The sequence below is a fragment of the Melospiza melodia genome, chromosome 3 (assembly GCF_035770615.1).
Source record: "Melospiza melodia melodia isolate bMelMel2 chromosome 3, bMelMel2.pri, whole genome shotgun sequence".
Taxonomy (NCBI): domain Eukaryota; kingdom Metazoa; phylum Chordata; class Aves; order Passeriformes; family Passerellidae; genus Melospiza; species Melospiza melodia.
The window spans coordinates 126,288,471-126,312,600 of record NC_086196.1 but is presented as its reverse complement, the minus strand read 5'-3'; the positions used below and the strand labels follow the sequence as shown (position 1 = coordinate 126,312,600).

General features: G+C 42.4%; 1 long non-coding RNA gene across 2 annotated transcripts in view; it reads right to left on the bottom strand.

Annotated features, from left to right (window-relative positions):
- Window positions 1-344: 344 nt before the first annotated feature.
- Window positions 345-24,130, bottom strand: part of LOC134416836 (uncharacterized) — a 35,561-nt gene continuing 11,775 nt past the window's right edge. Inside the window, exon 3 of one of the 2 annotated variants that reach the window (XR_010027426.1) lies at window positions 345-1,790. This is a non-coding gene — a long non-coding RNA (uncharacterized LOC134416836). Of the gene's footprint in view, window positions 1,791-23,058; window positions 23,632-24,130 lie in introns of those variants that run through there. The other variant, XR_010027425.1, reaches the window with a different exon arrangement.

Here is a 24,130-nt window from a genome sequence, read left to right as displayed (position 1 = left end):
ATAGTTTGGTCTCTGGTCTGTTTAAAAAATCAGGGATTTATATATATATTCTTTTTTTCTTTTTAATCTTCTTTTTTTTTTTTTTCAAGGAACAGGAACAAAAGAGTCTAACAGAGACCAATAATTTTTAATGCATTTAGGGAAGTAAGCCCAAAGGTAAGGAGAAGTACTGTTTGTTTTAAAACAAGAGCCCATCCTTCACATTAGACTGTAGCCTGGAGTGGGTATCGTACTGCCAAATTATAAGAGCCTGTAATGGAAATGCTGACAGACCTTCAGCACCACGGCACTCACAGCCCCTCTATAAATAGACTGCAAATGCTTGGTATGTGAGATGGGTTCAAGTAGCCACTTGACAGACTCTGGCAATTTGACCAATGATTATTTCAGAAAACAAGCACAGAAGAGATCTGCTCATCTTTGTAGTCATTCTTGCAGGTGGTTTGGGTGCATATCCTCCCTATTCTCCAGTGCCAGATACAATGCATTAAGGGTGCTGTTCTGGCAGGTACAATGCTGCCTCTCCAACAAAGCTGTAATATGACCTACTTTGCTCAGTCTAGTACTATTCAATAATAAGTGGCCTCTATTGGGTTTCTACATGTAGACAACATCAAACACATTTCACTGAAACATTTAGATATTGATTTTACTCAGTCTGGAAACTTCAAAGTGGGTTCTTTCCATGTCATCTTGAAAATGCATCCTCTTGCCCCCATGCTATAGATTCTGTGTTAGTGCACGTGCATGTGGACTCCCTCAGCTGCTAGTCATCCCTCTGCTCTCTGTTCCTAAATTAAGGGCAATTGCTGTGTTCCTTTATCTCCTAATGGCAATAACTACTTTGTACAGTAACATCAGAGCTGTCTCTGCTGCTTGGCTTCCTTTCAGTTACCCAGCCATGCCTGGGTTTTAACCAGAATGCAAAAGAATGCACTGATCCTAAACAGGAGCACTGGAGGTATTGGAGGATTGTTCAAAGTTTGTGAGCCTGTTTCTTGAGCTTCAGGGATGTGTTAAGTTTTTGTCATGCATTTGCTCATTCCATCATGTGTTCTGGGGCTCTGTCTCCAGCTAAAAACTCCATAGAGATTTGTTTAGGTTCTCCACCTATTGGAATTGTACTGTTGGTTTCTTTTCTTTCTGTTTTCTTGTTTTTATCATAAGACCTCGATCACCTAGGTAGAGACCTGAGTGCCGAAAGCATCCTGTTAAGAGCTGAAAAGAAAGAGAAAAGGCCATCAGATACACTTTCAGTGGGGGACTTAAAGGCTGAGATGAGTCAGATTTCCAAGGACAAAGTGATACTCTTCGTCCTGAAGTCCTTGTGGTAATTTCAAGTGTGGGAAAAGTGTTCCCTTCCTGACCCAGTTTGTTACATTGTTTTTCTGCACATAATTACACCTCTGCCACTATTTCATCCAAAGCTGGTTGCATCCTGAGTCAGCCTCATGCAGAAAGTGGTGGAGGGCCTTTAGTCTTGAGGTATGGGGGTTTAAACGAGCTGCCTGATAAGCTCTCCTGCAGCAGGAGAGACCATTGGCATCAGAGGGGATGGTTGAAATGGAGCCCTACCTAGGCATGGTCCATGTTCTTGCCATGTATTTGGGATTGGAAAAAAATCTTGTCCTGCTCAGAGTCGGGAGGTGCTGGTGTCCTCTGCACTCTGCCAGAGCAGCACAGACCAGATTCCTGCCCTCCTTATCTATGAGCCAGTGCATGTGTCCAAGTGAAACATCCACATGTCTCATCCTCAGATGCACTCTTCAAAGTTGCACGTGGTATTTAATCTGGAAAAAAAAGCAGCAAGTAGATGTTCTCATTTAGGGTCTTTTTGGATGGACTGTCTTTATGTAATCTATCATTGTGGTGTGCTGTGTATTATACTACTACTACTATTATTATTATTATTATTATTATTATTATTATTATTATTATTATTATTATTATTATTATTATTATTATTATTATTATTATTATTATTATTATGTCTAGAGTAGCATCATTAGGTCAATGGCAGTTATTTTCTTCTAGAAAATTATGAGTTAAGAGCACCACAGCAAATGAAAATCAACAAGCGCCTGAAGCAGAGGAGCTGCTGCAACACTCTGCTGCAGAAGGTCAGCTCTCTTTCAAGCACTGCTTTTTCAAACTTTTGCCTCTTGATTGGCACAAATGAGTGTTCTTGACCTAGTGCCATTTACTCTGTGATCTTCCCTCCTAAAAATTTTGGTAAGAAAACCCACATCACTTATATTCACAGCAATTATTTCCTGGGAATGTCATTTGTTTGAAAGGCTGAACACAGAAGATGATGTCATATTCCAGTAATACTTGAAGACATTTGAACCAAAGCAAGACTAATCACATGGGGCACTTCATGAGGAAATAATTTCATCTGGGAAGCACAGACAAGGTGGACAGTGGCACTACCCAGCACCAGAGCCCTTCACAGCACCTGGGGCTCCTGGTGCTTTCCTCAGCTTTCTGCCCAGCGTGCAATAGACAGGCTCTCTGGGACCTTGGGCTTTGCACAGTCACTGCTTTGGGTATTTCTGTGGCTTGGTAATGCCAAATGTCACCTGCTCAGTCAGCACTGCAGAGCACACGATTCTCACCTCGACTTTGGTGACAGTAGATGGTTAAGCAGCAAAAAGTGACAAAGGCAGAAAGGAGGGGGTTGTTGTTTTAAGTCTGAATCCTTACAGCGATGGAGAGCACTTTCAGCACATATTACAAAAAAAAAAAAAAAAACAACCAAAAAAAAGCCACAAGCAAATCAGGACAATTTGATACTGCTGAAGTCAAAACCTTCTGCTGTTACATTCCTTTACACATCAGAAATACTTATTAACAATTGCATGTTTCTTTCAAAGGAGCACATACAATCCACTGTGGTTTAAAGAAGGTGGAGGAAGCCCTGACAGAGAATAAAGATGAGCTACAAAACCCATAGTAAAGGAATGCCTCAGTGGAGATCACTTTTCTGCATCATTCCTGCTTTCCCCGGAGCTAAGCACAGTGCTGCACTTAACTGGGACCAGATCCTGTTCATTTTTTCAAGGCCTGTCATCTTCAGTTTCACTCTTTGTATACAGCAATTGGGATTCTACCCTACATGTTAAAATAAGGATATTAGCTAGCAGAGAGAATCCCTTCCCAAGCTGTGAGATAGTGATGGAGTCTGCTTTATGAATGCTAAAAGAGAGCGTGCCGTGTCTGGAAAACACTACACTGACCTGCGGGGTTTGAAACCTGCCTATAAAGTTCTCATTTAGCTGAGATGCTCTCAGAGTGGATAAGCCAAGCTATGCTCTTCCTAAGTGTCTGCTAATAACCTTAATGGAGTGCAAAAGCATAGAGAGGCACCAAAAGGGATTTAAAAGCAGGGAGAGCGGGAAGAGCAGTAATGTCACTTCGTACATAAAATCTCACACCCCAAATAACAGAGGTGCTGAGGTAGGCAGAAACCTCTGGAGATTGTCTCATCAGTGTCTTAAAATGAAACACTCTGATCTCCACATTCACATTCACTCAAAATGTGACACAGACATCACATTGCTATCATTTGACCAACTGTGGAGGGCCAAAAGCATGTCAGGGAAAGAGGAGGTTGGAATCATAGGATGGGATGAGATCTGCAAACATGTCTGAGAGTGCTGCCATACCCGAGGCTAAATCTGCTCCAGTCTCAGTGCTGCCTGACTTAGTGGTTCGGATCTATAGGAATCACAGCCGCAGGGCAGGAACCCACATTCCCCACAGGCTGAGTGCAGAGCATGGAAAGCCAAACATGAGCTCTTGAAACACTGGCAGGGTGAGCAGGGAGTGAAAGTAGGTGGCCATTAGCACCCAGAGCAGACTGGACAAAGCCCCTCTAAGACAGCTATGTTCTTTGCTCCTTTCGGAATTCTCACTTGGCACTGGATGCCAAAACTTGCCAAGTCACTTTGTATAGGATGCAAAGAGCCTTCCTGCTGTGTCCCAGCTTGGTCTGCCCATCAGTGCACAGCCACATCACCAGCTGGGAATGCACCAGTGCTGACAGCCCTGGGCATTTGACATGAGCAGGTTGTGAGTGCAGGACACTCACCATCTACACAGGCTGCCCAGCTATCAACAATTTGAATGATTCTTCCTCTTTTGAGGACATTCCAGCTGTAATGGCCCACGCCCTGCTGGGGGAGTCAGGATCCCACGGAATTCAAGTTTTCCGGGTGGTTTCTCCAAACCAGGCAGCATAAGAGTTCAGCTTGGGCCTTGTGTGTGCTGGGGAAATACTCCGAACACTCAGGTGAGATAGGAACTTACATGCAGGGCTGCTCTGAGGGTTTTGTCTGCTCTGTTTACAGAGACATTAAAGCAGCAGTTTCTTTTGTCAGGGCTGGTGGGAATCTGGTACTTCTCTCCCTTAAGGGGTTGAGAAATCCCACCCAGGAAAACAGAACACACCCAAAGATCCTGCCAAGCCAGGTGACGATAGTGGAGGGGAAGACATGCTCAAGACATCCCTGAGGAATTTGAGCACCCAAATTGCAGCCAGAATCTGTGGGGATGTCTCAGCAGCAGTTGGGGTGGGGGAAGTGTGGAGGCAGCAGAAAAGTGCATCTGGCTGGGCCAGCCCCTTTCCTTCAAGCGGCACAGCCAAGCTTTGAAAGACAGAGAACAAAAGGCAGACTGGTGAGCAGGGGAAGAAAGTGATGGAAAGGAATTTGTTGCTGCAGGAAGCTCAATGGTTTGTCGTAAAACAGACTGCAGTTCTGTTGTTTCCATGTTAAACCCTAGCAAGGGGCAGCTCCAGACACAGGGGATTGTCTGGTGCAAAACCAGTGGACGTTTGAAAAGAACGAAAGGCAATTTGAGTTTCCCAGCTATAGTAAAAAATAATAATAAGCAGAGACCAAGATTTTTTACCTTTTCTTCTCCTTCCAGAAATCCCCTGGTTTCATCTTTTTAAGTCTTAAACATTGATTTAATTCCAGGCTTGCCTTTAAGGAACAAGAAAACGTGTTGCAGGCCTTCTAGATCCCAAATCTATGGCAACACTTCCAATTTTCATTACCAGAAATAGCAAAAGGAAATCAAAAGCAGGTGTGGGAAGGCTTCTCTAAATGATGCCAGGGCTGTCCTTTAACCTTTACAGGAGGCAAACACACATCTATGCATGCCAGGCTATTGCCTTACTGCATAGTTCCCTTACAGTTACAAAAACCTGACAAAAGCAAACAAACACACTCAAGTTTTTCCAAGCATGTTTGCTGACAGCCCTTGCCACCGAAATATTTCACTGACCTTTGACAAAGACAGTAAATATGGTTTGCTAGGCTGTAGGGAGGAAAAAAATCAGGGCATTGGGGATCTCAGAGTTAAACAAAGGAAAGGGTAACATGAAAGCAACTTTGGAGATCAGTAGGAAGAAAAATAGGCATCTCATTTATCTCTTGATCACACCATGCCTTTGTTTTTTTGCATATATTTGCAGTACTTTCTCCAGGTTACTTGAGATGACTTTGGTTTGATCCTGCCAGATGCTGAGCAACAAGCCACAGCCACACTCAGCAGTTTGCAGAGATGGAGCCGAGATTAGTCCCAGATTATCTTGGTGCAGCCTGCGAAAGCCAGTCATTCTGTTTTTCATTTCTGTGGCAAAACTGCAAGATCCTGGAATTTGTTCTTTCTCCTCCTATATACCATTCAGTGAAGCAAGAATTAATGCCCTGGAGCTAGCTGTACACTGCCAACTCAAGCCTTTAAAATGAACACAAAAATCACAGCCCAGCCTGAACAGGGAAATGTAAGGCTGAACCTGGCCCCAGCGACAGCGGCTGCTGGAAAGGCCCCTGGAGGCAGCTCCAGCTCTGTAATAACCTACGTAAACAGGGATGGTGTTCTTTTCTTTTTTTTTCATCCTCCGCCTTGCTTCAGTGGAAAGGGGTGGAAAAATAACTCACTTGAGTACACAGTCATTTAGGCCCAGTCATGATTCCCTTAGAGCCTGTGCCAATGGATTTTAGTCATTTTCTGGCAAAGGTTTCCCTTTCAACCACAAATACTGAATAGTTATTGGGTGAGTCACTGCCTTGAGTAATCTAATTCTTTGACCAGTACATGCTTGTTTCCTGTGCCGCAGAATATCTTTCTTCACTAGGATATTTTAACCTGTGCCTTTGTTCAGGGATTTTCCTTCCTGCAGTGCCCAGCATTCCAGGTTTGGGAGACCCGAGGAGCACAGAGTTCAGCTTCCAGGGCAATTCCTGCTGCAGATCCCTGGCTGCCTCAGGGCTGAGAAAGGCACTGTGGCCCACTGGCCTCCCCCACCTCAAATCCAGCCTGTGCTGTCCTGGGAGAGTGGCAACCTCAGGCTTGGAAGGTAATTTTTAAGACAGAGGGACTTTACTCAGCAGCTCCGGTCATAGCTGGAGGTATCATATGGTTCAATGCAGCTTTGCCAGCAGATTGTAAAACAGCCAAACCTGCAACATTTGCCTTGTGCCAGTGTCCCAGCCAGCCCTTCGGACCAGAGCAGTGCCTGAGGGCTGATCCCACTGACTTTAGGAAGGGAATGTGAACAGCAACTGCATGGGATGGTGTTGGTGCAAACCACAGCAGCTGGTGTTGGTACCAGCTTTTGCAAGGCTTCTGACCTGTTTTCCCTTTCTCATGTACTAGCTTTGAAAGAAAATATACTGCTTAAAAAATCACACTGGTTTAGAAACACTACAGGAGAAAAATATTTCTTTTCACCTTTAGCAAATGCAATGTTTCAGGAGAACTTAAATGCTCAAGAATTATATTGTGGTGAGTGTTCACAAGACACCTTTTGAAGAATGTTAATAAAATCTTTTCTAGCCTTTTCTTTCATGTTTGCAGCTTTCTGTTTCATTTCCTATTTATGGGGCCCATGCTTTCCTCAGGGCATCTTCTGGCCACTATTTACTGAAAGCTTTTTCTCTTCAGGGGAGGAAAAGAAAAGAGAGGCAGCAAGAAGGGAGGATTAATTTATACTCTAATATTTTCATGACAAGAAAAGTAGACTATAATAAAAGTACTCTAATATAAATTTATGATCCCAGTATAAAAATCTCAGAGTAAGATGTCTTTGTGCATTTATGTACATATAAGCACTGCTGACAAACATAGCAGATCCAACTGTGGCTATGTCTGATAGCCTGTATGTCTGCTAGAACAATTTGATTCTCTCCTGACCTGATTTATATGAACACAGAATTACTAGAAGAAAACAGAGCTGTTGAAAACACCCCTGAAGAACCCTGGCTGTGCCAGCACTCTCCACAACATGCCAGTCAATGGAGCCCAAGAAAAAATCTATTTTGTACCTTTTCCTAGAGTTTTCCTAGGGACTAGGTGTTTCCATGTTTGATGCGAGAGCAGCATGGCATGCTGCTGTCTCTGCTCTCATTGTCCTCCTGTCAGCTGACATTTTTCCATCATTACTGTAGAAGCACAGCAAATTGGACTGGAAAGGACAGGATGATATCACCTACTCCAATTCTTCTCAGTCTTGGGTGCATTAGGAAGAGCGCTGCCAGCAGGTGGAGGGAGGTGATCCTGCCCCTCTACTCAGCCCTGGTGAGGCACATCTGGAGTGCTGTGTCCAGCTCTGAATTCCTGAGTACGAGACCTGGAGCTCCTGAAGCAGGTCCAGCAGGGGCTACAAAGGTGATTGAGACACTGAAGCATCTTTTGTATGAGGAAAGGCTGAGAGAGCTGGGCCTGTTCAGCCTCATCTCAGCACATGAGAGGAGACAACTAAAATGGGACCTCACCAGTGTCTGTAGGTATCTGAAGGGAGGGTGTCAGAGGTTGGAGCCAGGCTTTTCTTGGTGATGCCGAGCAATAGGACAAGAGGCAACAGGCAGAAACTGATGCACAGCAAGTTCCATCTGAACATGAGGAAGAACTTCACACTGGAACAAGAAGATCACATACTGGAACAGATTGGCCAGAGACGTTGTGGAGTTTCCCTCACTGGAGATATTCAAGAACAATTCTGGATGCAATCCTATGCCATGTGCTCTAGGATGACCCTGAGTAAGCAGCGAGGTTAAACCAGATGTCCCACTATGGTCTCTTCAAACCTTATCTATACTCTGATTCTTTGAACTGTGGGCCTTTAAATGTTTCCTGTGGTGGCAAGGTCTTCTGAGCTTAGGAGGTGGCATGGGTGAACCCATGTGGCTTTTGAGTAAACCTGACATCATACCTAGGGCAAACCATCACCAAAATGAGCAGTCCTTCACCTCATCATCATCCCCATGCATTGCTCATGTTCTCTTTCCTCCAGGGTGCTGGCATTCCTATGATTCTTCAGTACAGGAGCTGAACAAGCAGGGAGCAGCCCACCTTTTCTTCTGGGGTTAGTTTGCCCATGGCTTTCTGCCCTGGCCAGGTCACAGTAGGGTCAGGCCAGCCAAACAGAGATGGTAGCAGTGAAGCAAGCTGTGGAACCACGAAGAGCCAGAGACAACAGGGCTTTTCAAAGACATTGGCTCTATCAGTTTGGTTATTATAAAACTGAGCTTTGGCTTGCATGGATGTCCCTCAGGTCAGCCTATGAAAACCATTGTGAAAACCACTGTGCTTCGTGGTCTGAATCAGAGATGTCCATGCATTACAGATAGTTGTCAAACCTTCTCTTAAATTTACCTAAACTTCCATGCGTGAGGTTTATCACCACTTAAAAGTTATCTTAGTTTTGCTCCTTAGCATTCCTTGTAACAAGAAGAATTTTTGTCCTGTATATAAACCTTAGGAGGCCTCAATAATGTGAGGAATACAAGGTCTAAAAACTTACTTTAAGCCTTGGACTCTCAGGCACAGGCCCAGTGCAGGAGAAATACCAATTTCCTGCAATGTCTGTGGCCACCACTGCAGACAGAAAGCAATCTGGTGGTAATGTTGCAAGGTTCCCAACAGCAAACTTCTGCCCCTGATGCAGAGCCCTGAATTACCGACCGGGCTCCCAACCCTCCATGCCACCCAAGAGCTGCATCCTTTCTAACCCTGCCTCCATCACAGCTGTGGTTGATCTCAGGTGTGGGGCTCAGCCTCCTCCCTCCCAAAGCCAGAAACAATTGCATCACCATAGAAAATCTGACAGCAGTTTGCTAAAGATGTATCATTCAGAAAAGCAACTGATCTCATTCTAATGACACGAAGCAGTGTCAAAGCCATCACCATTGTGGTAAGCTGTTTCAATATCTATTTACCACCACTGCTAGGAAAGTGCTTCTATTTCAAGGTTGAATTCATTTAACTTCAGCTTACAGATATTGGATCTTGTTATGTTTTTATATATGGCATTAAAATATCACCCTAGGTCTCATTTCTCTGTGTAAATATCTATAAATACAGATCATGTCACCTCTCTGCCTGCATAAGCCTTGTCTTTGGGGCTTGCCTTCCAGCCCTTGGGTCATCTCTGTAGCTGTCCTTTGAATTTCCTGCAGTATTTCACATCTTCCTTGAAGCATGAAAATGAGAAGTGGACAAAGTATAGTAATAGCTGTCATTAATTCAAAATCACTTTCCTTCTTTTACTTCATATTCCTTTATTATACATCTATGGGTTGCATTGGCCAATTTTTCCCACCACACTGCCTCATGTGCTTGTGGTTTGGCAATTATTTGCAATGACCCCCATGTCCTTCTGTTCAATACCACTTTCCAAGAAAGGGCTCTTCATTTTGTGCAAATTTTTCTATCAGAAGATAATGTGGTATGAAGTCAAATGGTTTTGAAAAGTATAAGCACAGATATTGATGCAGCTCTGTGGACCAGTAGTCATATCAAAAAAGGGCAAGAGGTTTGTGTGATGAGACATGCCACACCTGAAATTATACTACTGTAGTTTGCTATAATTTTGGATGTAACTTGGTTTATTGTTTGTAGACTGAATTCAGTCCTCTAATACTTTGACCAGGGTCTCATACTTCCCTGAATGACACTGCTTGCCCCCTGTCTACATATCCAGCTTTTTCAAGCTCTGAGCACCTTGACTCATTCCTTTCATCCTCTTGGCTATGGGTAATCTGAAAAGGCTGATTTAAATTTTTGATCTTTAGCAGATGCTGCTTCATGCACCTTTTTCTGTACTTCAGAGGTTTCTACTCCCGGCTCTAACTTCATCTGAGCTGGATATATCCTCCTGCTCCACCCCACCTACAACACAAAAATGTCTTTGAAAATGTCTGCCTTTTTGAGATCAAATTCACACACCTGCAAGCAGTAGTGGAGCTTTAGGTGACCCACAAACTTTTTCCTTAATATGACAAAGACACCTTCGTATTGCCTTTAGCCATTTAGTCCCAAGCTATGCGAGTGACTCCTTCAGATGCCCCCATCACTGGGCATTATTTACAGTTTTTAGATTCACTGTACATCCACCCTTTCAGCCTGGAAATCTTTCCAGCAGTACATCTTCCCCATGTGACTGCAGAACCAAGGCTGAGAGATGCCAGTAGGGCAGCACAAAAAAAAATCCTCAGTTTGAGGTAATGGTTCCCATATTACAAATCGGTCATGTCACCAAGAAGCTTGAGTTTCTGGAAAACTCTCCCTTTTGAAGTTTGAAATACGTGTGATAGATGTTGGTACTTTCTTTACAAGGTCGATGAAACCAGACTGATTTCATTGGTGCAGGCACAGCTGCCAATTTTTAGGTCAGTGATGATCTCATCTTCTTCAAGCAGAATGAGAACCAGTATGCAGAGTTGTCATATGTTCTCCTGATACCCGCACGGCTACTGCAGCACCAAGGTCAATACTAATTTAATCTGCTTTTGTGACTGCAGTGAAGCCACAGCACTTCTGCATTAAGAAATCATTCGTCATTTCTGGAAACTCAGGAAATGCTGCTGCTGGCCAAGGGAGTCTAGTCAGTGTGTACTAAGAGAAAGGGGTGTGTGATAGTGAAGTTTTACTGCACATTATAAAGAAAGATTAAGAGCATGAAAGATAAGATGCACTTTAATAAATGCTCACTAACACCAACATGTCTTTAATTCATTGCTTGAAAGTGTAGCCTATAACCTTTCAGAGAGGCTGGATAGGATCTGTAATGGTTTAAAAAGTATCAATGCTCTTAATGGACAGTGCCTTGGGTGAAGATGATGTCACTGGTGCAGATCCCCACCACATATATCAACCTGGAAGATCAGCCCAACATCAGTGTTCTTTACTATTGTGATGTTGTCCTTCATTTCTGGAAAGCAGAAAACTACTGTGGGATACACCTATTCCTCCAAGAGCCACATGCACTTCGGATTGATGGCTCTCTGCATCTTCTGTCTTGACTGGGGCCAGCTGGGAGGCCCTTATGGGCTTTCCTGAGGTTTCTCTGGATTTAGACAAGCAGGATCTCTCAGTTTGCCACGCCACCCCCTGTGTGTCCCCTCTTCCATTTGGTTCTTGCAGGTTCTTGGTTCAAATGTCTGATTCAGCACCTGGGGGTGACTCGGTACTGCCAGATGTGACGATAGCATTCCGGTTCTCCTGCTTCTGCTCATGACAAATTGCCAACCTCTTTCTTTGTTTCTTGTGTTCCCTGGGCAACCTATCTCCATTGCCAAAGCTTGAAAGATTTGCCATAATACCAGCCAGATCAAGGAAACTTCAACACAGCATTCATATTTCTGATCTTTTGTGAGATCATCAGCTTTTTCTTTAACTTCTCTCTGTAGATCTTGTCACTCCCACTTCAAGATGACCACAGGTAAGAAACAAATATGATGTGGTAGAGATAAAAAGAGCTGGTAGTGCTCTTCCCATCCTGATCACTGCATTTATAGAAGAGAGCTCTCAAACTGCCAATACTCTAAAACCTATACCTATACCTAAAACCTCCTATATGAGATGTCCCTGTCCAAACTTTATCATTTTTCAAGGGTTGTTGTTTCAAATAGACACTTCCACATTTTGAGTATAAGTGCTTCTATTTCTAAAAGATATACAAGAAGTCTAAGCAGCATTTGGCAATAATATAGAGTGAGAAACTGATACTATTAAGGTTCTATTAGAAAAAAAGTTTTGTAAGGGATTAAAAGATAATTACAATGAGGATTAAGAAAATAAATAGTATTTTTTTCTTCTTTTTAAAAATTCAATGCCTAATTTTCCAGAAAGAATAAAAAATACAGACAAAAGACATTTATACTATATATAAGCTTAGCTATGAAAAATATTCCTACCTTATTTTAATGGTATTTCAGCTTTTGTTATGGAGGTTTCAGTTTGTTTTTTTAACTACACAGACAAGCTTTCTATTGTTGTTTAGCACATAAATGTACTTTATGTCATTATGATCCACAAACCAAAGAACTGACAAAGCTGGGTCTTTGTACAATAACTGGAAAGCTTTGTGGGCCCTGTTCTGCTCTTACAGCTTAATCAGTGCAGTAATAGGACCTAATTCTACTCCCGTTCAAGTCAACTGGATTTTCACTGTTAACTTTTATGAGAGTAAGGTCAGAAAATATATTGCATGGAATTAAATACCTGACAGGTCAGGTGTTTTCTTTTTTCTTTTTTTTTTTTTTTCCTAAAGGGCTAATTCTTCACACTGAATTGCTGGGAGCTACAGTGGAAATGGAGAATGAGTTGCTCCAACCTTTACTGGCAGTGCCGTGGTTTTGATCTGTATTACAAAGGATCACTGAACATGAAGAGGCCTGGTGGCTTTGGAAACCAGCCTCAGAGTGGCTGTGAACATATTTTGCCCCACATCCTACCCACTCTCAGTCCATACAGCTGCCTCACAAACAGTTTACTCTTGGACTGTTTGGATGCACCTGGGAGCATCCTAGCCCACAGAGCAGGCTCAGGCAAGCACAATCCCTGCAGCTGCTGTGGAGAGCACACCTTGAGCCCAGGCAGACACTGTGCTCACAGACTCCCAGTATGGAAAACAGTCAAGCCTGCTCTTGAGGGTGGTGTTGGCATAGTCAATATTGTCTCTAGAGATTTCTGGGCATCTCTGAGTGCTCTCTGTGACCCAGTTCAGTTTCTGTTGCACCGCTGTTTGCCCATAGCATTACCCTGGTGTGGGTGGAAAGAAAAACATGTTGTCTGCCAGGTACAGCTGTTGGAAAGGGCCAGGCCCTCCCTGCTCTGAGAGGAGCATGCCTGCATACTTACAGGAGAGGCCGTAAGGAGAGGAGTAGAGCTGGGCTCTGCAGCAATTAAGGGCTAAAGCTGCAGCTAGCACAGATCAGCCCTGCTCTAGAGGTGTTAGTGATGCTACCCTGCCTGTGCCAACTGAGGATCTGGCTTCTGGCATCCTTCTTGTCTGTCAGAAAGGCACAAAATGCAACATAGCTGTGAGCAAAAGAATAACAAAGGTTTTTGTTAGCAGCAAGGGTTAGAGAGCTGTATCAGTTTCTTCAATCACTGACGGAGTCCCTGCTGCTGGCCTCATCACCTGCCTGTTTCAGGCAATCTCTTCTCAAGGTTGCCTTAGCCATCTGGTAAGATTACAAACAGAACAAAGCAGCAGCAAAAGAGAAGAAGGAGTAGGGGCAGAGGGAGCTCGTTCATCCTGCCTCCCCGCCATGCCTCCTTTTCATCCTCTGAATGTGTAAATCCTGGCTGTGGCCAAGCTCCTAACAAACTGTGCGTGCAGAGGTAGCCAAGACCATTTGATTCAGCTCTATTGGAAATCTGATTTCTCGTTGGTTTTACACAAAGGTCTATTAATTAGGGCTGATAGAGCTTAGTAAAAAAATCTGCTTGGCTAGCAAGGGCAGTCTCTCGTTTGCTCACGCTTTTCTTAGATCTTGCCAAGATCTCAAAAATAGAGGGAGCTTAATTACAGTCAGTGGATTAATCTCTAAGGGAAAGAAATTGTAATTAGCTCTTTGAAATGTGCCACTTTTTCTTCTGGGCTTTCAGAGTTTGTCATTGTGTCTGTCTGTCCTTCTGTAGGACTAGAAGAAAGGTAATTCTGCATAGCTTTTGTGCTCATTTCTCACCCTAAGCCAGACATGCAAATGGCAGCCTGACTTCATAAACATTTCCAGTTGATTACAAAGAAATTGTTGTTTCCTCAGTTTTTTCTCTGAAGTCCTGCTTGCTGCTTCCCCTGGAGCAATTCCCTGAAGCTGTGGTCACTTTGGGCCCTGCAGCTGTGGCTGCAAAGGGCTTTTGGTGTCTCCTGGGACTCGTTCTCCCCTTGATGAGAGGAACAAGGAAAGCCTGGGATTTGACTGTGCCATTTCGAGCTGCTCATGTGATGGCATGAGTTGTAACCGCCCGTCAGTGATCGATGGGAAGGCAATAAACCCAGTGCCTCGTAGTCTATCATTTATGTTCATGTTCAAGTAGGTTTGAAGGTGAACAGGGGTGTTGGGGAGAAAATCTAAAGCCAGAACAAGGCATTGCAAGAGATTTCAGTGAATTCCCATTTCTCACGCATGGGAATTAGGCACAGGTTTTAAAATCACCTTGATAAATGAGAATATGTCCAGCAAAGACACACCAAGCACTCTGATTTATAACAGTCATTGCATGCAGTCATGTTCCTGATACACAGTGCCTTTGCTGTTGACTTTGCATATATGTAAGCTGATTTTCCAGACATGTATATTGGGGTACATCACACTTTGGCAGTCGAGACCAAGCCCTTTGTGTGTACACACTGGCAGTGTATCAAGGAGAAGAATAAAAAGAGAAAATTAAATACTGTCCTATGGGGCAGCAAGCATGGAAGGATCCTTCAAGATGTATATCCCTTAATCCTTCTGCCTAGTATTTCATCATTCCTCAACAGTGCTGTAAAGCTATCCCTTCATTAAAACTCTCAGTCCTAGGGAAGGTGACCCAAACTCCCCTTCCATCCATTTGAATCTTGCTCTGACAGCCGGTGACTAGTTAATTATTAATATGAAATATTTGATGGTACATACAGCAGCTGAACCCAGTTTAATGTATGCTCAGGGCGACTCTATGAAGCTGAAATCAGCCATTCTGATGCTTTGGATTTTTCTACTGAAGTTTTGCCTTTTGCTTCCTCTTTTACTTCCCTGTCTTTCTTTCTTGTGCCTTTGTGCCTTCATGCTGAGTGTCTTCTTTCATCTCAGCAATGAACTTACAGGTCTGCATTTCAATTCTATTCCTTTATGCACTGATCAGGCTTAATGGAAAAAATAGGAAACAGGACACAAGCCCTGGTTCCAATCCCCAGAAACCCTATTTCTTTCTTACATCTGAGATGGCCAGCCAGTCCAGCAATCCACACTTTGAAGCACTGCTCATTTCTGCGTACCCCTGGAGTCTGAGCTGTGCTAGTAGCCTCAACTGCTAAGTGAAGTCACATCACCCAGGGTTAAACATGTGCTACGTGTGATAAATACAAGCTTTAGAAGACTTATCTTCTGTCTTAGGGCATGCTTTTAGGATGCAAATCTCCTCTTTAGAATGATTTGCCCACTATGAGATTAAGATTTGCTACCTTCATGCTTTGCCCACACACAAACATGTTGCCAAGGTCATAACTACCTGCCCACCCTGGGTGTGGCCACCGTTACAGAATCTGCTGCTTTACTATTTAAAACAGAGGGATATCATCTGTTTCACTGCCATGCAAGCTCTTCAGCACTGATTTTTCAAAATAGTTTTCCTTTATTGGGTCAGGTCACATTTGGCTACACCACTTTTGTCCTTTTCTTTGGGCAGCATCTTTGCTGATCAAGAGAATCCACTCTAGTTAATGTTCTCCACCCTCTCCCACCCACCCCCACTTGCAGCAAATATTTTTATCCACCTCCTTGCATTTTGCCCTTTTGAGAGTCATGAGCCATGATAATACACAAAGGCTGGGCCAACACAGTCCGGAATCCAGGCTTACCCTGGAGAAAATCCCTCTCCTGACTGGCAGGAGCAAACTCCAAAGCACTCCTATATTATTTCCCTCTTAACATGAGAGTCAGCTCCGTTCAAGCCTCTCTGAAAACGTGGCCATCAGACCATTCAGGAAAATAGAAATCAGCACAGCTATGTCCAAATAGTGCTAATATCAAGTATAGCAAAGACACTGGATCTTGGCAAAGCCTGATTGTCTGTTCATTCTTACTTACTGTACCTCCAGTCCTCATATTATGATCCCCAGAATACACACAGTAGTTATACGCTTATTATATTACATCCATCCCTCTCTAGGGAAAATGTGAGCACGTATTTAACCAATATTCTATTGCCTGCTGTAATTCCAGTTCACATGAGGGACTTAGCAAGCAGCACACAGCAGAAGCAACAAGCCCTGTTCCTTGTTCCTCCCCTGCTCACCCAGCAGCCGCACTAAATTATGCACGTTGTTTTTCCTGAGGAATCTGTTTAAGCAGCACCATAAACCAGCGGTGTTTGCATCGCCGAGACAACCTTTGTTCTACTCAGCACAAAGTAGTGCTCAGTATCTGCGTGCAAAAGCAGAAGGGGAGGTGATTTGGAAAGTATTTTGGGAGAGTTTAGAAAGCAGGATTGAGATTTTATTATTATTATTATTGGAAATGTGAACATTTTCTATCACATTAACTGACTTTACAGCAATTTATTTTGCTGCTATCATAAAGGGAGGTAATGAACCATGAAGTTTCTTTGGGAAATTGTCAGCATCTGCCTGCAAATAATTTTCAAACACGTGAGCCATGCAGGAAGAGCACAGTGATTCAAAGAAAATTGCTTGTCCTCATCCTAAAGGAAAACCAGTCAGTCTCATTGGTGTTGGACACATTCAGGAGAAGGATCTAGTTTAAAGACATGTCAGTGGTATGTAACAATGGAAAATTTAGATGCATGTTAGTCATCTCACAGATAAGATTATCTCCTTTGAAAGCATATGTTTCCGCAGCTGGATAATCATAGTGAAAGGATAATCAATAAAATGAGAAGAAATTCAACAACCTGCTTTTTATTCTCTTAGGGATCTCACTTTCAAAAACAATTACCTCTCTGTTATCTGTGACACCTCCTTTGTTCCTCACAGTAGGTGCCTAACACTAAATCAAAACCGAAACCCATATCTAATCAAAGATAATAGGAAATTTAAAAGATTTCCTTATCAGTTCCAAACACATATGACATCAGGTAGTAGTTATCTCAGATTAGGAAGCTTTCTGGGCGTGAGTTGCAGATAGAATTTACCTCATATCTCTCCAGCTTTGGTGACAAACATGGCACTGAAGAATAAAGCAACATTCTCAGGTTGTGATACGCTGGAAATCTATGGGAAATGGATTCTCCATGCCTATAGCCTTGTGTGGTCATTTATGGTGCAAGGGGAATATAAAATGCAACCAGTTATATGTGAAGCACTTTATTCACACCATTAGTGAGTGTAATTGTCTGTGTAAGGTACCTGGCAGTGAAAAGTCAAGCTCATGTATGTTTTAATCTTTAAAAGATTCCCAGTGATAGAAAAGTTGTACATTCTCTCTATTCAAGCTTTCATTTTATACAGTTAGGACATCTATCATTCCCTCTCTTGGGTCTTTTCTTCCTTGATGTGATAAGAAAAAATGGGGTTTCATTTTTTTTTTCCTTTACTGATATATTATCCTTAAAAATATCTCAGACTTTGTTATGACTTCACAAAAAAACTGGTCATTGACATTTCTCTGACTAGGAAAAAGCCAGTGTTTGTCCTTATAGCAGGTTCACTGGCTGGAGAAATGTCTCACTAAACTCATCACAAGCAGAGTTAGAATTCATTGATTTACTCATTTTCCCCTGTGCTCATCACTTTAACAGCTGAGCATTTCATAACTTTTGAATGATTTGTCTCTGAAATAGATTGGTGAGGTAAAGAAATTTTATTTACTTTCATTTTAGTGGTGAAGAACTGAGGCAATGAGAGACTAAGTGACTTGTCACAGGTCACAAAGGAATCCAATAATGTATCCAGGAACAGAGACCAGACCTCTTTAATATCAGTCCAGTGCCTTAGTCACAAGAACATCTTTCTTCTCCTTTCTCCCTTAATAACCTCTAACTCATTTCTTCCAGGGATTCTTGCAGCAGTCTGTGTCTCTGTTCACAGCTTGCTCGCTTTCACCATAATCCCATCAAACCCTCCATCCTTATGGTGCTTTCAGAAACATTTTATATTTATTTCTGATATCAGTACAAACAAACTATCACAGTATTCTCAAAGTAGCATTATAGCAAAGTCAGTATGAAACAGATGGAACAAATAAAATGAGGTGATGAAATGCCATTCTAACAATAGTGAGAAGACAATATATTGCTAACAACACACAGTCTGCTGCTTCTCCACTGTGTGTGTAAAAGAGCTTTGTTAACAGAAACCACAGCTAGTTATTAATCAGTATTATGGCTAGTGTTTGCTTTTACTTGGTTTTCAGCTGGGAGAAAGACATGTAGCAATTCCTCCCAGAGTACATGTCAGCAGTCTAAAGATGTCAGAAATACGTGGTTTCAGTTATGCACTGTAAAAAAATTTCCTTGGCTGGGAGGAAGACAAGGAGGAGAGCTTGCAGCGCTTAGAGAAAGAGGAGAAACGCAGCATTTTGGATACATCTTTATAGGTGCCTATGCCCTTTTCTAGTCTCACTGCAAAAAAGCTTAATAGTTGATGAGGAATAGATGGTGTTCATCAAGGTCTCTGGAGCCAGCAACAGTCCCAGTTACAGTCATGTATCTCCTGGTGAAGGCAGTGGGACAGGGTACCCAGTGGGCTGCAAAGCCATTTCTCCAGTGCATGGATGATACAAATCATTCCTGTTTCAGAAGTGACCTAGCAACTGATTTATGCTGGTATCAGTGAGTAAGCATGCAAAAAGCCATGAAAAATTTGAAGTGAGAATTTATCTAATTGAAGGTAGAATTTCTCCTTGTTTATCTTACAACATGATTATAGGTCAGGGAAAGGGTCTATTTTGTATCTGATCTGGGATTCTTGAGGATGCCCACATCCTAACTCCCCAAAATCCTTATTGTGTTTGCATTCAATCTGAATTTAGGCTGCAGCAGCTTACAAACTCTGCAAGCCCTTCTAGTAGCAATCTTGGGCTCTTTCTAAGAAACACTGTAAATCTTCTAATCCAGCCAGCTCTGACTGTGCACATGGTTGTGGAGGCTGCTGGCAGGGGGGAGTCTGTCACACCAGGCACAAAGATAATGGTCATTCTCCTCACCACCATTAGTGCAGCCCTGAACAGGCTCAGAAACCCACCTGAGTATTCCCTCCCTTTACCTAGTCTTCATCTCACCACAATTTTCAGGGTGAACAACAGGGCTTTCCAGCAACTTAAGCCTCAAGTAGTATCCAAAATTGTCTTGAAGGAAGGCCTAGACTCAGCTGGAATATTTAGAATTAAATGGCTCCCACTTACTTTGTTTAGAACACATTCAAAGTTCCGCTAAGTTTCAAATCAGCTGCAGGTAAATGTTATAGCTCCCACCTACGACTTGCGTCTCAGGGGGAAATATTTCAGTGCTTGTTCCTGAGAAAAGTAGTAGTTTCATTTGGCTCTCAGTCCCACTCATGTATTTCCAGGGGAACAAGGAGTAGAAATCTCTCAGATTTACAGAAATGGTGTACAGGTCTCTCCTGGGGTGACTTTATGATGCTGAATTGTATCCCTATTCGTCTGTTTAGCCTAGAAATAAGCTTTGTACCTTTAAAACTAGATCTGAGAGCAAAGTGGGGGCAAGGAAAAAGGGTAGAATTTTCTCACAGCTGTATTCAAAATCAGTGATAAGATCTTCATCTCTTGGTGCATATTGTCTGCAGCAAAGCAGGGAGCAGGAGAGAACTCTCCTCTGCTTTTAGTTAGTTTTTTCGCTAGCTGAGGCAGAGAAGTTCCCTGGACTGTGGCTTTTTCTTTCTCTGGAACTGTTCAAAACCACTCAGGACAAAAACCCAGAAAAACTCCAGGAGCTCATGCCCCCACCAGGGCCCACGACGCTGCATTCCAGCACCAGAGGGGCTGAGAGACCTCAGTGAGCTGAGAAACACCCACAAAGGACTCCCTCTGAACTGCAGGACTTTCTGAATTTGCCATCTCTTCAGAACAGCAAGAGGTTTTATTGTATATTATTCATTTTTTTTTAATACTTGTGAATACTTTGCTTGTTAAATAAACTTTTTTTCCACCTTTCTAAAAGGACACCTTTCCCAAACCAGTGGGGGTTGGAGCTGCTTGAATTTGCCTTCTAGAGGGACCCCATTTGGAGGTTTCCTCCCAAATTTGCCCTAAACTAGGACAAGGTCAACTCTATCAACCACTTTCATCCAGACCTGGCAAGAGGAGTCAGCACAATGAGTGGGACCTAAGAACAAAATGCTGGAACTACTGAAACTTCAGTATGTGCTAGAGGCAACCTGTTTTCTCCAGCCTTTTTCAAGGTCTGACTACAGAAAACCAGCCCAGAATTAGCAGTGGCAGCCCCACTGAGGATGCATATCCCCACAGCTCTGCAAACACAGCCACGTTCCATGGCAGGGGAGGGTGTTTTGCACAGCACTGCTGAAGGAACAGCCCCTGGTATGGCACTACTTGTGGATGCTATGGCAAAACTCAGCAGTGAAAACCTTGGCCATTCACTTCAAAAAACACATTTCTGGAGAACATAAATTATGTTTATCTTGTTTGTTAATCAGAGTTCAGAAAGGTGGATGGGCCTTCCAGCTACTCTGGTAACATCTGTAGCAGTCAGTTTTCAGCAAGTGCCATAGGTTTTTAGCAGAAAAGTCCAGAAACTTTTAAAAACCCCAAACCTCCATATAATTAGAAACACTTGTATTGGGCTTGATGGCTTTCTCTTGTTATGCTGTAAGATAGAGAAACTTGTCTTTACATGAATTTCCAGTAACCTCTGTTTTTCTTACTCTTTTATACATGCTGTCCTCATAATATTTTTATAGGATGCGACAAAGAAACTATTTCAATAAAGCTTTTCTTTCTTCATGTACTGAGGAACTATAACTTTTCATTTAGCCTTTTAAGATATGACACATCTTTTGACACTTTCTGACTCCTGGTACAAGGCAAAGGCAACTTCTGAGCTTGTGTTTTGGTTTTCTTTCTCTTTTTGATCTGTTTAGCTGAGCTCTCGTCAGTTGAGAAAGAATCTTTAACCCATACAATTCTGGATGTTGAAAAAAACCTTTGCTTTTCATTAACACCAGGACTGCTGCACTTAAGAGCTGCAGCAGAGCTCTCTGTTCCACCACATGGGACTGGACCCTTTTTAGCAGAGCTCTCTTTTCCACCACGTAAGACTAGACTCTTTTATCCTTTAGTGCTTCTTTGATTTGTCTATGATGTCCCACGTATTAAAGTTTTACATTCATAAGCTCCCTTTAATAATTTTCTTATTTCTTACTCTTTATGAACATGGCTATTGGCCTTGACCAATAACATAATCCCAATTTTCTTATTTCTTACTCTTTATGAACATGGCTATTGGCCTTGACCAATAACATAATCCCATCTGTCCTACAGATATCCCTAATTCCACAGATAAGCTTATGGGTCTTTTGCTTCTTTGGTCTTTACTCACTTTCCCATCTACTTCTGAGCAAAATCCACAAATACTCAAGTTGTCATTGATTTTCTTTTAAATTTTATATTCTCTACTAATATTTACATTGGCTATTTGGGATCTTTAAGACTGAGATACTGAAACTAAGTTGTCATACTTTTGCATGTGAATACGCTCCTACAAAGGTGAATAAAGAATAGGCTAATTTGCACATTCAGATAAGAAAAAAAAATCAAATATACTTGTGTGAATAGACAAAAACACATGTAACACTTTTTGCAAATGAATCTGGGTTTGATAAGTTCATTTTCCCTTCAGGTTAACATCAAGGCAACATTTTGCCCAGTCACACCCATATTCATCTGCAGAATTTAGCCCTAAGCCAGTTCAGATATAATTATTGTCATTTCCTCCTACTTCCCTCTAAAGTACTGTAGGCATAGTTTGCTTTGAAAAGAGCTGAACAACTTTTTCCCATGAAATACATAAAATATTCCTCTACTTAGAGCACTTGCTTCTTTTTTCACTCTCTACTTTACACAGCACATGTGGTTCTCATGACAAGAGAAAGGAATAGATTATTTTCCTCTCCATTTTAATTAATCCGTTTCTTACCAAAGCTGTAAAAAGAAGGCAAAGATTACTTGGTCAAAAGTTTTTCTGTCATGACCTTCTCAGTGATGAGGAGAAATGGAAATGACTTGGAATTAAAGGCTGGCTAAGGTAGTGAATTACCTGTGCATCTTTACAGGTTTGCCTCACTGCCAGTTTACATCAGACGAACAAATTAAGTTTGCGGTCCCGTCCAGTGCCTCATTTGTACAAATCACACACTCCAAAAGGGCAGTGCTGTAAATCACCCCCACAGGCAGCCAAGGGAGGTGGATGGGTGCAGGTGCTGAGCTTCAGCCCTGGTCCTTGGGTAGTCTCAGTGTTTCCTACCAGCTTCTCATTCAGCTCCACTCTCACTGCCTCCCTCACCTCCTGGCCCACCTTGCTTCCAAAAATGCCCACTCCTCTTCTCAAAAAAAGACAGTTTTAATTGATGAGATGGACCCAGAGCCTAAAAGAAATCACCTGCAATGGTTAAAATGAGGGAATTATAAGCAGCTGACAGGAGGAAAGTATCTGACAACCTTAAGTTAAAGTTGCTCTTCTGGTTAATATCTTTGTTAATGATTACTATATTTAAAAAATCAAATGCCTCACTGAAATATCACATTGTACTTCTTTATCACACTGAACTGAGGCAAACAAACCTTTATAAAAAAATTCAGAGCCTTGAAGTCTCTTTCAAGGCAGGAGCTGCTGTAGTAGAATGTGGTGCTGTGAACTTCAGAGACATTGCCTCCAGGACAGTACTGAGGGAGCTTTCACACAGACATGTTAGAAATTCTGACCAAACCAGCTCAGCACAAGTAAATTGTAAATAGACAGTAATTCAGAGGGAGGAGAGGGAGTGAAAAGCCAAAGATAATAAGATAAACAATATATAATTATTCAAATAGACTAAACATAAATAAAGCTGCATGTGTGTCTCTGTAAGCCCTCCGGGTCATTACGGAACGAAGGACACAATTAACAAGGATTAAGACATTTTCAAGAAGCTGAATTTCTTATTTACATTTGTTCTCACTGTAGTGGGGGATTTTGAAATTTATTGAAATGCTGATTGTGCTGTTATGTAGATAAACATTTCTGAAGAGGAGGCAATGGAGCACGTTAAGAAAACCTAAGCTGATGAAGTTAAAAGAATTCAGGAGCTAAACTTCAGAACAGAAAGACTGGCAAGAGCATGCAGTATGGAAAAACAAGGATGTTTTCCAAGACTAAAGAATTTCTCTCTTCCAAAATATGAGACAGAAAGGAAGGTAGGCAGGGTCAACTCCAGCACTGAGGATGCTCACTGTGCAACCACAGACATTGTTAATTTGGGGTGTGGGATCAGGCCAGCTGAGCTGCAGCTCTCTCCCTCAAACCCACAAAAGAGTCCCATTGATTTAAGGAAGCAGAAAGTGTCAGCAGGTTTTCAAATTCCTTTGACAGAGCTCCACACAGCAGGGCACTGGGTCGTTTTCAAATTCCTTTGACAGAGCTCCACACAGCAGGGCACTGGGTCAAATGACAAACTGTGGATTAGTACACTGCGTTATAAATGGATTAAGCATAGGAAACAAATAATCTGGGTACAGTCCTGCATGACAATAGTAAATGCTAAGTCCCTAGTGTCTTAAAGATTACCCCTCACACCTCCCCTCTTCCACTATGTTTATTTGCTCACTGTGAGATTTTATGAAGAGATTGCCTGAAGAAAAAGGTGAACATTTTCTTTCAGCTGGATTCTCCTTGCCTCCATCACCATGGGATGACACTGCCAGGCTGAATAGGTATGCCAAGGTTCGTGCTACCACATTATACATTCCAATTTCTTACTACTGGGACAATGCACACCTTCCTGGCTGTGATTTTTCTTCTGCTGTGTCATCCTGCCACCTCAGAACCTGGTCTGGAAAGTGAAGCAGGAGAAACACAGAACCCCATGGATCTGGTGCTGTTCCTCAAATGATTTTTCAAAATGATTTAGAGAGGAATGACAAAGTGTCACTGAAGT